This window comes from Coturnix japonica, chromosome 4, assembly GCF_001577835.2.
Source record: "Coturnix japonica isolate 7356 chromosome 4, Coturnix japonica 2.1, whole genome shotgun sequence".
In the NCBI taxonomy this organism is placed as follows: Eukaryota; Metazoa; Chordata; class Aves; order Galliformes; family Phasianidae; genus Coturnix; species Coturnix japonica.
This window is the reverse complement of record NC_029519.1, coordinates 15,699,150-15,713,099: the sequence shown is the minus strand read 5'-3', so window position 1 is coordinate 15,713,099 and position 13,950 is coordinate 15,699,150. Positions and strand designations below refer to the sequence as shown.

The following is a 13,950-nucleotide window of genomic DNA, read 5'->3' as shown; positions in this document are numbered from 1 at the left end:
TTGGTAAGATTTCTAAATATTGATTTTAACAGAATTTTATATTAAAGCTTCATGACGTGCCAGGATCTCCTCCTCCCCATTTTCTGTTAGCTGTTCATGAAACAGATAAGTTGTAAAATCCCCAAGTTCCTTCTCCTGGTGCAAAGACACGCTTCCTTAGAAATAGGAAATGCTTCCACTTATGATATCTATATGCGACAAAACTATTGTTATAAAAATGCAACTGTTATTTCTCTTCAGCTCTTTATTTCAAATGGGAGGACCAAATTCTAGTTCCCACATCCTAGTTGGCAACAAAATTAACCTTGTGCTATGCCTGGAAGTTGGGATGTTGGGGCTGACACACACAGCGTGCATCAGACAGACCTGCACATCACGCGGCTTCAATATGGATCTCCACTGGATACATCTCAGAAGAGGGTAACAATGTTTAAGATTTGTCCCAGAAGACTGAAGATGTTACTAAGAGTAAATAGAAATGCTGGCTCAATATCCCTGAGAGGAAGAAAGAGACAGGCAGAATAAAGCGCTCCCTGAGAAGGCTGAAAGAATCCAGCCCTTGGTGTGACCTACCAGGTGATGTCTGTATGAAGATAACTCAGAGGGAGCAGAGGAAGACAAGAAAGATGCAACAGTTTTGTTCTCAGTCATTCCTTCCCTCCTCATGTCACTGCGATGCTGCAGAGGACAGATTCCAGGCAGCCCTCCTGGCCTCTGCTGTAAGCACCCAGCAAACAGGAGGGTACCAAGTTGCAATGAAGCACAAATTCTGTTCTTCTAAAAGCAAACCAACAAAAAACACCTGACTTCCTTCAGCTGCACTGACGAACTAAGGCATTCCCTCAGGGCCCTCAGGAAACAAGGCTTGGGAAACTGCAACAACATCCAACACTGCCAAGAACTTCACTCAAGTGTCAAGGTTCCAATAAGGTGTTTAGAAACAGGAAAGCAATTGGCACATTAGTATTCCTCACAAACCCCAGCACTGAGATTCCCAAGTCTCTGCTTTACATGCAGTTTAGTTTTGCTCTAATTTCTACCACAAGCTTTGCTTATACCACTTTCTTTTGTAAGGGAAAGCAAGAAGAGACATGCAGTGTGTGTGCACTCGGCACAACCCTGTGCACAGACCAAGATCTGCTGACACACTGTGAGGATCCGCAGGTTCTGGCTCCTCCACAGAAGCTGTGATGCAGAAGGTGCTCATTAAAACCAGCAGCCCACCTCTTGAGTGGTTTCCAGTTGTCAGGCTTTGTTGTTCACAAACCTCAGGGAAATAAATGACTGTTTTCACCCCCCACACACAAAGTAAGAAATGGCTACAGCAATTCTTTCGACATCTTTACAGTATGCTGGATGGCGACTCCCGTTCATCCCTTTTCAAACCCTTTTGCCCACTCTGCTTTTTAAGGTTTTCAGATTTAATGAGAGCTCCCTCTCAGGTCTCCCATTCTGTTGCCAACACACCAAATGTTGAGCTGTGTATTACTGAGAAGTTTTCAGCACTCCCAGCATGGTGGGTGGAAGCAATGCACAGTGGGCACCGCTCCCTTTTGGTTGACATCCTGATCTCACACACACACACACACAGCAAAAGAATTAAAATCAGCGATGCCTGCTAGTTCAAATATTGTACCTCCAGCTCTACTTGGTATGAGTCACGCACCACTCTTTTCACTCTGCTGCTCAGTGAGCATCACAGCATATTTCATTTTGCCTAATCTGCTGTACATCCTCACCACCGCAACCAGACACTTAAGATGTCCAAATGTGCAATGAACATTGTTCTACAAGGCAGCACACACTCAGCATTCACCTTGCTGGATCCAAGCCCCCATGGCATCCCTGCTCCATGGGCTCAGGTCCTTACCTACATTCACATCTGGCTAATTCTCCTGCTTCGGATGTAATTCTATGACAAATTCACTGCTGCAGTAGGCTTAGCAGCAATCCAGGCAGCACTCGGGTTGTGTGAACAGGAAGTAACCAGTAACAACAAGACAACATCTAAAATGCCTGAGATTCTGACTGGCACAACAGCGCGTCAGTTGCAAGAAAGCAATACAAGCTAAAACTGAAGTACTGTCCTGAGCAAGCACAGGGAACCATTACAAAATGCAGACAGCACATAAGGTCACAACACCAATCTGTGTGATGGGGTGTGAAGCTTCTTCTGCCTGAAGATGAGGGGCCTCCAGTGAGACCTCACTGCAGCCTTCCAGTACTTGAAGGGAGTTTATATCAGAGGGGGACCAACTAGGCAGTGATAGAACAAGGGGAAATGGCTTTAAACCAAAAGAAGGGAAATTCAGGTCAGATGCAAGGAGGAAGTTCTTTACTCAGAGGGTGGTGAGGCCCTGGCACTGCTGCCCAGAGCTGCAGGTGCCCATGGCCAAGCCTAAGCTGTTGTGGGGCAGCCAGCCTGCAGCATGGGGTGGGACTGGGGGTGCTTAAAGGTCCCTTCCAACACAAGTCGGTCTATGCTTCTATAAACACAGAATCTAATCAGTTATGTCATATATATCAGAAGCAATACAAAGCATGACCCCTTAGGTGTTAATACTGAGGTTACACTGTAATACATCTGTAGTGATTCCAGTGTCAGTAGAGTCAAAGCACTAACCAGGGGGGTCAGCGATGGACACACAATGAAGGCACTCACACAGATCTCTGCTAAGGTAACAAAACTGGAGCCATCTATCTGAACAGAAGAGTGAAGCAGAAGAGCTACACCTGCCCAGCCCTGGTGGGCAGCCCAAGGCCAATCAGCTCCCACTGCACACAGAGGCTTGATTCCCTAGGCAACTCAGTCAAACGGAACTCAAGTTCATTACATCTTCAAATTGGATTTTCAGTCTCTGAATCATACTCCTCACTTAGTGTGGCAACTCCTGCAGCAGGAAACACAGCACCCAGAAGTAGTGAAAAAACGGTAAAAGAAAAAAGAAAGGGAAAGTCAGGTTTTGTTTGGTTGTTTTCAGGGTTGGATTTGTTTTGAAGCCTTACGCCCAGCCATCACCATGTACTGACTCAGCACTGCCCTCTAATCTACAGAACACCATGGTTCCAGCCTCTGCTTTGCCACACGCTAACTGCACATTACAAGATATATAGATACACTTGTCCAGTATCACAGCATTTAAATTTGAGCAGTCTAGGCCCCTTATAGATGTTCAAAGTGAAATACATGTTGTGGGAGGAGAATTACCACCGTACTTCAAACCCTCATGGTTTATGAGGTCAGCATAATGGATATATTAATTTACAGCCTTTTTTTTTTTTTTTTTTTTCTCCTGATGTAGGAGCTATTAATATTCTACGTATATTTACTTCTGCAGATGGTGGTTTAATCAATACGGTAACTTGGGCAACATGAAAGCAATGTAAGGACTGTCAGCCCGAGCAAGCTGATGCTTATGGGGCTCAGCCTCTTATCATAGCCTTGTAGACATACCTAGAAGGCAGCAGAGATGCCTACTGAGGGGGAAGAAGAAAACACCAAGGCTGTCTGCACCTGCAAAGCTAAGCCAGAACGGGAAAGCAGAGAGATTATGAGACTCAGAATGGCCTAAGTCCTTAAATCTGTGGAAGAGCTCATAAAGACTCTGAACCTGGGGATTCAGTTCTCCAGGGGTGGTGGGAAAGGAAAGAACGAGCAGTCGCTGTGACCACTAAGGGTGTACCAGTGGCTCTGAAGCCCATACAGCAGTGACAGTATGAGCTGCACCTGGCTCTGGTTTGCCTGTTGCTGGCTGACACCCAGAGCAAACACTGCAGCTCAGATCATGGCCTTGGCCTCTGGAGTGCTTGAGGATACTGTGCCGATGATCACAAGTCTCCTCTGCAGTGTCAGACACAAAAGGAGGATGTTTCATACCATCAGATTACAAGCGATGAGAAAAGTCCATTCTCACCCACATCAATATCTAAACTCACTCACTGTGCTAAGATCATAGGAGAGGTTTCCAATTCACAGCAGCCTATGCAAGAGCATTATTAAGCCCAAAGATTAGATGCTTTGCTTCTTTGATAGTCATACCAAACCTTGCTCCCCAAGCAGCTTTTGTAGAAACACTATTAAAAATGAAGAGAAAGACAGTTCAAAGAGAGGTCTCAATCCTGAAATACAGCTCACCCCTCCTCTCCCCCTCCCACACGCTTCCCTCCTTCCATAGCATTCCTCAGGGCTGCTTAAGGAGGTGCTGAGCACAGGTTTTAGACTGGGCTGCCATCTGCATGCTGAAACGTTCCCTGCTTTCGTAGCAGAGCTGCTTTTACTGCCTTACACCTGCCCTCTTCTGTATTAGACGGACACACAAGCATCAGCTGGACTGCGTTTCTATCTGCTCCTGCATACCTTTACAGCCCTGCAGCATTCACACAGCAACAGTTGCACTGCTCAGGGCAGGTTCAGTCCACATTCACTCCTGCACATCAAAGGAGCAGGCAGCAGAAGAATTACAGCTCCACATGCAGTGTGCCTGGAATTTCATTCCTTGATCTCATTCGTGGCCACATGCTTCCTTAACAAATACATAATGCTCAAAGCAGACAGAATTAGCAAAAAAAGACGACATAGCAGCTGTTACACTTCTTAGGAAATACACTTCTACTCCTTCCAGAGAAGCGAGACGGAGCACTTTGCTCTGCCATCAGCAAAAGGCAAGTTGCTTTTACTGCTGCGTGCTACCTTAGAGAGATGAACACATTTCTGGTGTGAGCTTCTGTCCCTTACCCAACCAGAGGCCACCCTATACCTGTACATGCTGCTGTGCTTGTATGAGAGAAAAGAAGCATCTAGTGGACACACAAACACATCCCCCCTTCCCCCCCCCCCCTCAAGTCTGAGAACTATGAACTATGAGAACTACCCCCAACTATGAGAAACTCGCTAAAAAACAGCATTTGTGAAACTTTGTGAAACCTTGCAAACAGCGTGGTACTGTACTGAAACAGGACAAAATCTGATCAAAAGATCTATTTTATGCACCCCCAAATTACTCTGTCAAATAGATACCCTCATTAATTCAACTGCTACATATAGCGGTGGGGAGAGGAGTGAGGGGAATCCCTCTTCCTGCAGTGCTTCTTCTATAGGAGGCCAGAAAGAAATGGATCAGCCAAACATATACACGTAACTGGAGAAGTTTTTCAGATGCAGCTTCTCCCCTAACAGCACAGAATAGCCCCCGCCCTTCTGTCCCTTCTATGTAGATAGATAGAACCTATTTATCTAGGTTCTACCTCACCTAGGCCAAGCAGCAGCTGCTCAGAAAGGTGCTGGAAGAAACCCTGACCACCAACGCCAGCAGCACAACCCTCATTATTTGCAGCAAGTGCGAGATCTTTCCCTTTGTCTTCCTTTCAAGGGTGTTTAAAGGAAGATTTACCCTTCGTTAGACGCCCTGAAATCAAATGGCCTCTTGAAGTGCCTCCTTATTTTGTGATAGAGTTGAAACGCTCACTTCCAGCTCTAAACCCCTCCAGACAAACAGTGGAGGCACGCACTAGAAGAAGAAGGGAGAAAAGTCCCAGACAGGTCCTTAAGGCTGTTTGTTACTTGTCTGCAGTTTAGCATTCCCGGTTACTTTCTGCTTGAGCCCATTTGAAGTGAGAGATTACTCACAGCTCAAATGTATTGGAGATCAGGGAATGCCTGCACTTCAGAAGCGCTTTCCATGTAATGACCACAAACACAAGCGCTGAGCCGCCCATGGGACACACGCAGGTGCAGCCCTGAGCCCCAGCCCTCCTGCACGGACCACGGCTCCACAGGTCAGCGGTGCTCCTTCCCCATGCCCTGCATTACATCTTAACCCAGGATGCAGAAACAGAAGAGCTTCTTTCCCCCCAAATACAGAAGGCACCGCTCTCTGTAGCTTTAAACTGGATAAGGGTAACGTGCATCCCCCTCTCTCCAAGAAACAGCTCTGTGCAGTCAGGGAATGAACTGCCCCGCGTGTGCAAACAAACCGAAACCTTTTCACGGGACCGGAGAGCCCCACCTGGATGTTTGCACCGCACCTGTGCAGCGAAGCACCCGAGTGGTACCGGCCCACATCCATTCCCTTCCACAGGCAGCTGGAGCCAGCATTTGCAGGCACACAGGCTCTACAACCCTCAGTGGTTTTAATTTGCGTGGAGCGCAAGGCGCGATGCTCAGATTCCTAAAGGCGATAAACGTTTCCGCTCACATTGCTCAGCACAGCCGGCATCCCGCGGCCGGCACAGCCGCACCCTCCCTCGCCTCCTGCTGCCGCCACGCACCGGGAAACCTCCCCCGGCGCAGCGGCTCCGCGTCCCCCCGTCCCGCAGCGCTCTGCCCCGCTCACCTCCCAGCGACCCCCGGTCCTCCCGGCCCGGCTTCGAGCTCACTTCCCCGCGGAACAGCGAGGTGCCCGCGCCGCTCTCCAGCAGCTTCGGCTGCGGCACGGCTTCAGCCGGCCGGCTGTTCGCGAGGCGCAGCGGGACGCACCGGAGCCACGGGCACCCAGTGCGGCCGTGCCACCCGGGGCTGCTGCCTCGCATCACCTGCGAGCGCTGCTCGCACACACGCGCCGTTCCGCGGCCGAAGCGCTGATCTCCGAACAATTCGGAACAAACCTCCTGCGAGCTCCCACGTACCGCGCGAGCAAAGGGGAGCAACGCGGGGACCTCCGGAGCCTGTCAAGCAAAACAGACGACTCGCAGCAAGGCTCCCGTCTGCCCGCCCGTCCAACAGCCCGGGACCGCGCCGTAACTTTGTAAAGCCGAGTTCCGATAACGTCTCCCACCCGAAACTCCGCGTTCCTCGCTAAGTAGCGGGGCGCACAGCGGCGCTCGGATGGGGCTGTGCCGTACGGGGTTGTGCCGTGCGGGGCTGCGCCGCTCAGCGCCGTCCCCTGGTCCCCCAACTTTCTTTCCCCTGAAGGGAAGCAGAAATCGCGGCTCCCCGCTCTCTTACCTCCCGGCTACGTCTCCATGCCGGCGCTGCCCGTCCCACTTGGCGGGATGCGGGCGCTGCGCTGCGGGTTGCGGCGCTTCTCGGAGCGGAGCACAGCGGTGCGGGACGGCTCCGCACGCGGCAGGTGCGCCCGCCCCGCGCAGCGAGAGCCGCAGCGCCACCTGGCGGCCAAAACGCAACGAGCGGAGAGACGGACCCGGGAGCGGCGGGGCTGCAAGAACCGCACCCGGCCGGCACGAACGGCCCCCACTACGGGCAGCACCGCAACCGGCTGTAGCAGAGCCGGGAAACCGCTCCGCTCTACGTGCAATGCCCCGCCTGTCCTGCTGGGACTGCAGTATCTAAGAGCTCGCTGTCCAATTGTTTATCAATTTGCGTGCTCGAGTCACTCTGTAGCTGAATTACGAGATGAAAAGCCTTGGAATAAATCATCCCGAGGACTTTGAATTACAGTTCTGTGGAGCTGTATTTCACAACGGCATCGATTTGAAATGAACAGACAAAGCAGTATCAGCAGACGTACTTCAGCCCTTTAGAGTAAGTCAGAAAAAGGTAATTACCGTGCGACGCTATGAGATCCTACACGTTATTCATAAAAATGAGGTGGGAATGCCACAGACTGGCTCTGTACAAAGCTTATTTGTTCCCCTTGCTCTGCTTGCAACTGATACACCATCACAGTAACGAGGCCCACCTGGCCTTCATCTGTGACATCTTTCTCCTTACGGTGTGTTATGAAGGACCCCAGCTGACATCACAGGTGCAGAAAGAGCAGAGGAGAATGCAGCTGACACACTGATAAAAGGGAGGGAGAAAGAGATTTCTCAGTCATTACTGTCCATACCAGGAAGAGATGCCCACAGAGATGGAGTCTGGGTGAGCCAGGCACTCGCTGCATCACCTCAAACCCCACCGTGCTCCCAACTGTCAGTCTGTTAGATCTCTCCACTCCTTCCGCTAAACCAAATTATCCTGTGATGTGTTTCCAGGGTTTGGATCCAACACCATTGAATTCAGAGAAAAAAGACTCTTTCCCACAGGCTTCAGTTAGCTTTGGAAGAGGCCCCAGACACACGTTCTTGATCTATTTTAATCACTGCATGCACAGACTCACCCAGATCTCACACTCAGCAGTGCCCTAGTGCTCCTCTGGCTGCCACCAGTAGCGATTCCCCCCCAGCTCATTTCTCACCCACCAGGGATGGATGGCTCTGCCCGCTGAGCACCTTGCTTCAGTGTCCAGCCTCCCATTAATTGACTTCGTGCCTTCTGTCAGCACAGTCTGCGGGCTGATCTTTGGGAACTATAGCCCCGCATGGGCACCCAGCATGTGTGCACACTGCTGCTCAGAACAGACCATGCCATTATACAGTGCCAACGGTCGAAGGCCACAGTCCAAGTCCACCCCTCCAAAAGCACCACCACCCTTCCCCAGCAATTCATTTCACTGCCTGGTGACACTAAGCTGATGGGTGACCCCACTGCAGTCAGGCCATGCAATCAGCCCTTCTAAAAGCAGGTGACTGGGGCAGATCCTTAGGGCATGGCTACCCACCCTGTGCAGTGCCCACCTGTGTCGCTGCTCAGGGCTGCTCTGCCAGCAGCATCCACGTGGCTGGAGCAGAGAGGCAGAAGCACTGCTGCAATGGATGTGAGATGCTGAGGCTGCAACAGCAGAGCACGGGAAGGAGCTCAGCTCAGAGAGACTTGGCAACGCTGCCTTTCCCTGGGACAAAAGCCAAAACCAAAGCAAGCCTGTTGTGAGAGGAACGAGGGGGACATCAGCGGGTGGATGAGACCTGATGAAGGATTCTGTGCAGGAGGGTGTAAACAGACAAGGGGAGAACCCTGCCTGGCTGTGGCAACATGGTTCTGATCACTGCTTGTCAGGAGATAAAAACAGGGCTGTGCTGTAACATATTTCCAGTTCAGCTCTGCTGAGAATAAGGTTTAATAGGGTGCCAGTTCCCTGTGGCTGGAGGGACTCACCCAGTAATGTCACTGCTGCTGTCTGACATTGCACACAGTATAAAGCAGCACTAAATGCTGCTTCAAAACTTCAACAATCATTTTGCATCTGACATTCTTCCTGCGTTACTTCAAGAGAAAGATAAATGTACCATCTTCCACATAGTGTTCATATTTCATACCAACAACACTCACAAGTAGTTAGGTATGGAATAGGATAACTTTCCTGCTCTTGTGCTTGAAGGCTGAAGATGAAATCATTAAGCACTTTGCATGTCAGAGTGTTACTTTGTGTAAGTATATGGATTAGAAAATAAGAATTCCCTCCTCCAAAGAATAACGTGACAGGTTTACAGTACAGGTAACATCTTCATGCGGCAGGCACTGTATGATGCAGTCAGAGCATATTGGCTACCTCATCTCTCGTGATCAGCCAACAGCAGAAAGGGAAGCACTGCCTGGGATTAATTAAGATCAGACAAAGTCTAACTTTGCCTTAATCCAGCCAGCAGCCAGCTTGTTAGTGGAACTGCTCAAATAGAGCTTTTTCCTCATGTGCAGAAGAGTTTGTTGAGCAGGAGTGTAAAATCCACCAACAGAGAGTGGAAATGCTTTCATTGCCCGTTGGGAATTGCTCAGACAAGACGAAGACAAATGCAGCCTTTGTCTGTTTCACTTCTTGCAGGGAGAACCAATAATCAATTTGGAAAAAGGGGGAGAGGAGTAGAAATAATTACCACATGGTGACATGCAAACTCTTGTACTGCCCTCCAGACAGGACACAGCCACACAAGCCATCAGTGAGAAGCAAGAACACCCCACAGCAGAGAAAAGCCCTCCATCAGCCCCTCATTTCTACTGCTGTCATCCTCTCCCAGCTGTGCTGCATAACCCCAGCAGAGACAAAAAACAGAGTTGTGCTCTTTCTAACCTCTTGTGGGACTTGGGGATGCTCATCAGCACTGCATTCACTTGTATTCCACAGATCATTCTTCTTTGGCAGCATCTTATTGTAATTGCAGAAATCCCATTGCAATACAGAGTTTGGCAAACTCATCTTGGAAAAGCTAATTTGGTGCAAGCTTAGATTATATTTTAACTTCAATGATAAGAAATTACTGAGAAGATGACAAGCACAGTTAGTTTTAGATGCCACAAGCCGAGGAAAAAGAGGTAAGTTACCTAAAACGATCTCATCATATTTTGTAACTTTTTCCTCATAAAATGCAAATTTCTGCAAGTGGATGGTTTGAAAAATCTATTTTAAAAAATAAAAAGGAAATAAAACCTAGAAATCAACAAGTAGCGGTGTTGAGCTTTATGTTTTTCTATTGCATCTTTTCTTTCCCATCTCCATTTTTTTTGCTGGTGCTTCCAGAAAGGAAAAAATTAATGCGGCACTTTGTTTCCTTCTCTGTGTTTGCAGCAAACAAAAGAAGATTTAAATCGGGTTGTAAAAGTCATTTTGCATTTCTGTTCTGCTCAGATTATCACATTTCAGGCCACAGAACAGAGCAAATCATAACAATGAAGAGAAAGGGGTATAACAAATGGACTGATGGCAGGAAAAACAAATTACTTCTCTGGACAGAAGCTCTGTATTTGGGGTAGCTTAGATTTACTCGAACAATGGATTTTCCAGGTCAGTTGGCAAAAGGAAAAGAAAAATGTTTCAGATCAAAATGAAATGGAGTTTCAGAGCAGGGGAGGAACGTGGTGAAAATAACCATAATCAATGTTCAGCCTCGTTTCACGTCCTCGTTCACAGGTAGAGAAATCTTACATCGAACCTAACTACCTGTGTCGGACCATAAGGAAACATCTCCTTCTCAAGTTGACCAGCACCATTACTGGAATGTGAAGTTCAAGGTTAAATGGTATATTATAGTCTGAGTCTCTGATGCTTCCCAAAAAGATAACTGGCTTTCAAATGAAGCAGGAGCACAGGGTTATCCTGCCACGAAGAGGATTAGCAGCAAACAAAGCAAAAACATACCAAAGTCATCTTTCCATTCTTACCTTTAATACATGGCAATAAGCACATTTGTGTTTATTATCAAGACATTTGTGCTCAAGCTTTTTCATCCTCTGTTTCATCTGTGCAGCTACTCTAAGGTCATGAATTCCCCTCTCTCAGGACATCTGTGAAGAGAAGCATTTATGGATTCAAAGACTGCACGGTGGCTTTATAACCGGCACTTTGGTGTGCTGTTTTGTTCCAATCTGCCTAAGCCAGTCCTGCCCTCCAAGCTGTCAGTGCGTTCATTTCCTCAAAAGTAATGAATGTTACCAAAGACAAAAACACAAAACGAGTCAGTGAAACCGGAGCTAACAGCTTCAAAACACCTCTGATTGCCAGCGCTTCTGGCTTGTGATAACGCAGTAATACTCTCAAATTGGCTTCAATTTCTTTAAGAAATGGCTCGGTGTATTTCAGATGTGGTTTCTCACCTATGCAGAAAACGGCAGTACTTGTAAACATCAAACGCACTAGCACTACACCCTGTGTTAACGGGAACAGAACATCCACACTGACACCACTTGATTAATTCCTCTGTTGAGTATTAATATTCCCTGGCAGAAAACAGGCAGAGGCCAAGTGTGGAGGTACGTCTGCGACACACAGGCACAGATGGCCATGCTCTCCAGCCTCCACCTCCCTCTGACGGCCTTGGAGCTGCTTCCATCAGACCGTTCGCAGCCACAGGCATCTTTCTTAGCTCCAAAATACAGAAGTCACCATTTGGAAATTGTTGTACAGCGGCAGCTGACTGAGCTGAGCAGACATATGTCAGTTGTCCCGGAATTTAAGTAACCAGAGCTTTGGAGCATGCACATTGCAGGCAGCCTTAGCTCAAGCAGCAGAACCATAGCACTGACTTCAGGCACCCCATACAATGTGAAGTAATACCCTTTGCAGCTCAAATTCCATGTCCCAAAACTTCCTGAGGAGGGGATGCATCCCAGCAGTAAGGAGAAGGGTGGAGAAACAGGGAGCTCTTTGTTGAGCTGGGGAATAACGTAAAGGGAAGTCAAAGCAGTTGTCTAAAATGGCTGTAACAAATGTGACAAAAAACACCGGGACGTGGAGCACAGTGTGCAGCCTGGGGGAGAAATGCCAGCCAACATCTCCTGTGACCATGAGAGGGGGAGTAGATGCAGACAAGGTGTAAAAGTGGATGAAAAGCAGAGGTGTTGGGAGGATGCTGGTCAGCATAGCGGAGAGCCCCGGGCTCATTAGGAGCTTGCAGGTGCTGCCCCAACACCCCACGCCATGCAACAAATCTCTGCAGAGCTGCAGCCATGGCCAGGCACTGAGCTCTCAGACACTGAATCAGACCTGTCTGAGGGCAGGTGGGAACAGGGGCAGGAAAAGGGTTACAGGAAGCACCATTATTTAGACATGCTGTGAGAAAGACTCCTTTTAAAGACTGCTGCAATACCACATTCAACAGCAGCAGCCTGGCTTAAAAGCAACAGACAATTGATTGACAGCTTTCTGAAATACATTTCTAGTCCAATTTGCTTCCTAAATGCTTTCTTCAAATCCCTGGACAAGGTGCCCAAGAATGGCAATGCCGTGTCTGTCAGGGGTACCTCAGAGGTCACTGTCATTTCTCCATTTCTGAGAGAGGAACTGTGACAGGGTCATGGTCTCTGCAGGGATCTGAGGGCACTGACTCATGGCCTTCCCTGGAACCATCAGTACTGGGAGAAATATTGGCAACTGCAAAGTGCAGTGCAGTGAAAAGGGAAGACAACGAGTAAGTATGCAGCAGTGACAGTTCCACTGCTCCCCTCCCACACTTTGCCATTCCTCTACCTTATTGCCACTGCAAATCCATCACAACTCAGGCAGCAGAAGTAATCTACTAAGGGCGGCAAACACAATATCTGAAGTTCCCAACATTTCTCAGATCAAGGTTTATTAAAAGTAAAAATTGTAAAGTAAGAACGTTGCTGAATCAACGTTCCAGGCAGTCAATCAGATGTCTGAATTATGTCTCTGTCCTTAAAATATACACTGGATGACAGTTTTAAATGGCCCCTGTGAAAGCCACTGTGTGTGCCGTACCTTGACAGTAAGTCTACAGGAAAGTACTTACCTTCAGGATTCTCTCCATTTATAGGTCTTTTATTCTGCTTCAAACTAATCAAAGTAGCTGCTCCTGGACACAAAATGGAAAAAAAAAGCCAACACATGATTTACTGCAAGCCTCCCAGCAAGCAAAAGGGCACACACTCGTCACTGTAGGAAGGCAACAAGCAAGAGGAAGAAGAATGATTAGGAGCAGCAGAGGGATGCGGGGTGTAGGGTGGACAGGGAGTTGCATGAGATAGCTCATGGCTGCGAGCATGTACAAGGCCAGCCCAACACCAGGGGGGATGTCAGAGGATTGGAATGAGAGTCTGGTGTATACACATACAGGAGATGCAACAGTAAGGTCTATTAATTTCTAGTGCCTCACAGTAAGTTCACTTGTCCCTTGCCATAGGAGTATGGGATGCAGATCTTCCTGTGCATTGGGATACACCTTGCTTCTGCTCCAACTGCTACTCCTGCCATCACCACTCACACCACACACGATAATAGGCAGTGCAAATTTTCCCCTCTTACCTTTTGAAGAGAACCTGCATTCTCCTTATTTCCCTTGTGGACTGCTGCCCTTGAGGTTCTTTGTTCAGCCTGGCAGCTGGAAGCAGAAGAGCTTCAAAAATCAGCACAGGTTTCTTCTGGTTCTAAAGGATTTACTTACGATTGCCCCAAGACTTTGACCAGAGCTCAGCTTTCACTGACTACACACACTTACGAGTTTCTCCACTTACCCGCTATTCTGCACACGTAGAGCACAGCCTATTCCCCTCTCCTTTCTTCTCATTTTTGGGCAGACTGAAAACAGTTTGGTTTTGCCTGTAACATGAAGATCTCTTCAATTTTACTCCTAAGAAGTTTCATTCTTGGCAGATTGTTGACTAAGTCTGACAGCTGATGACTTGTCCACTATGTGGTCACTGCAGAGCCAGGCCTCTTCTGAATG

At 48.3% G+C, this 13,950-nt stretch overlaps 1 protein-coding gene across 6 annotated transcripts in view; it reads right to left on the bottom strand.

Moving 5' to 3' along the window:
* IL1RAPL2 (interleukin 1 receptor accessory protein like 2) overlaps positions 1–11,929 on the bottom strand; it is a 305,577-nt gene extending 293,648 nt beyond the window's left edge. For 3 of the 6 annotated variants that reach the window (XM_032444395.1, XM_032444394.1, XM_032444396.1), the window contains exon 1: positions 6,944–7,057. The gene's annotated coding sequence lies outside the window, so the exon portion shown is untranslated. Of the gene's footprint in view, positions 1–6,332; positions 6,431–6,943; positions 7,064–10,930; positions 11,054–11,822 lie in introns of those variants that run through there. The other 3 variants (XM_032444393.1, XM_015860827.2, XM_015860828.2) reach the window with 3 other exon arrangements.
* Positions 11,930–13,950: the final 2,021 nt, after the last annotated feature.